The 2,242-nt window shown below is 41.7% G+C and overlaps 1 long non-coding RNA gene across 1 annotated transcript; it reads left to right on the top strand.

The window, feature by feature from the left end:
- The first annotated feature begins 830 nt into the window (after positions 1 to 830).
- Positions 831 to 1,033, top strand: LOC119769893. The gene is made up of 2 exons (XR_005278563.1): positions 831 to 945; positions 1,002 to 1,033. It is a non-coding gene; the product is annotated as an uncharacterized LOC119769893 (long non-coding RNA).
- Positions 1,034 to 2,242: the final 1,209 nt, after the last annotated feature.

Consider the following 2,242-nt stretch of genomic DNA (forward strand, 5'->3'; position numbering starts at 1 on the left):
TGATCATTCTTCCGATCAGCTGCTTTAGATAATCGTTCCTCGCCAGCTCTTTGTGAATGATGGTCATAGCTTGTCTTCTGGAGATGTTTGTGGAGAAATCCAGAACGCGTTTGACGAAGTTTGCAGCGACGTTCACTTTGTGGTGTAGTGGGTGATGAGAATGGTAATTCAGGAACCTACCCGATGAAATCGGTTTCCTGTACCATTCAGTTCTGATGTGTTGATGCTCATCTCTGACCAGAACCATGTCTAGGAATGGCAACCGTCCTCCTACCTCGACTTCCACCGTGAACTGGATGTGTGGGTTCTGTTTGTTGAAGATCGCCACGACCTCGTCTACCTTATCCTTCGGCACAGCAAGTACAAGATCATCTACGTACTTTTTGAGGACAGGGACTGGGAAATCAATCTCGCTGGTGACTTGATCTAGGATGATTTCGGTGACATAATCCGCTATCACCGGTGAAAACGGATTGCCCATAGCTGTTCCTTCGATCTGGGAGTAGAAATTTCCTTGGAATTGGAAATAGCTACAGTTAATGACAAACGTAACGATTTCGTCAAACAGTGACAGATTAATGTCAGTGTTGATGGTGTCCCAGCGTTTGTAGATTGCTTGTAGCCTGATGAAGGAAGCAATCTACATAGTTTATGCCGGCTTACTCCACAATATCAAAATATTGTACACTCCTAGTCAGAACCAATAGCCAAAACAAACACGGAAAACACACCAATACTACAACATCTCTGTAACACACTCACACATAGGTAGGGGGGTACTGTCAATAATTGTCGCTACCAAGAAAGTGGTGGTTACCAATACGAGCTTTATACGAAAAGGGAAAGTAAAACACGAAAAGTACCGCGTAAACAAGCTCGGGTTCCACTGTCCAAATTGACCGTTGGTTTTATCCAGATTACCCGGATGAATACCAATCAGAAACAGTGAGTAACACATGATTGAGTACATAAACAAGTAACTTAATCTAAATTATTCACAGACAAACGACACTAACGACAGTTTACACTTTGACTAAAACTACACTGGACGAGAAACAATCTTTCTTAGTACGTATTTTAACAGCTATTATTTAGTCATGGGCTAACAAAAATAAATTTTAGATTCCCTGAAGAAGACCCCATAGAGGGTTGAAACGTTGGATACGAGAAAATAAGCGTTGTTTCGAATTTTCCCGCCAAGACCGAAAAGCCGAAAACCTAACCTATAATTTGTGATCCGGTCGATAGGAAGCACTCATCTGTATTTTAAGATAAATGCTCCAAGCGTTCTTACTTGAGCTCTTCTTTCAGCACACTCACATCCATGTCATACAGGCCTCGGAGGACCTGTTTCATGGGAGTTTACCTGCATCGTCATGGCTGTAGTATTCAATCTTTGTGTTGTTCAGGAAATCCCGAACCTAGTTGTAATCCTTTCTGGTAGGTAGCAGAATTTTGAGTCCATCAGCACACAAGCGAATGAAAGCTCGTAAAGCACCAGATTTGATAAACCCGGCCACTTTCGCACCGAATCCGATGACGATGTTTTCACAAAAATGGGTGGCAACTTTTGCCGTCGTTCAAATTCTTCCTTCTCGCTCACGTCCACAGGGAGGGTAGCGAACTGGTTTCCAGACAATTTTTGAGCGTCGTTGCTCAAACTGCCTGGCTTTGCAGGTAGCGCCTCGGCATTCTTTAGCTTCTTCAAATCTGCCGATCCTGCTGGTGAGGACCGCCTCTTTTTCTTGCCGTGAGGCATTTTTTGCACTTTTTAGCACTCTTTTGGTTTGTGAGGGACGCACGTCTGACTCGCTTCTCTGCTGATTGCAGACTCTCCTTTCTAATTACGTATCCCAAATTTTTTTACAGTTTAGAAACGAAAACAAGCAATGGTTACAAAAATATTTTTGTGTACGTTTTTTTCGAAATTTTGAGTACGCCATTAAATTTACACAGAAGTCCCTTTGATGCCAAGTTTCCATATCATCACCAAAAAATATTGAAAAATACGTATTTGTTCACATGCTTGAAAATAGAAGGGATCGTACCGCCCCTCCGTTACGAGATATCGAAAAATTAACCTCGTATTCGTTATAATAGACCAAAATTACCTCAAAGGACAAAGTTTCACGCAAATCGAAGTAGGTTTTGAGTAAGTTGACAAAGAATGACCCATTCTAGGTGAAGCCGTTGATCATTTTCGAAGAAAATTAATCATCACTATTAAATATTCTGTATGAAT

This window comes from Culex quinquefasciatus, chromosome 3, assembly GCF_015732765.1.
Source record: "Culex quinquefasciatus strain JHB chromosome 3, VPISU_Cqui_1.0_pri_paternal, whole genome shotgun sequence".
Classification (NCBI taxonomy): Eukaryota; Metazoa; Arthropoda; class Insecta; order Diptera; family Culicidae; genus Culex; species Culex quinquefasciatus.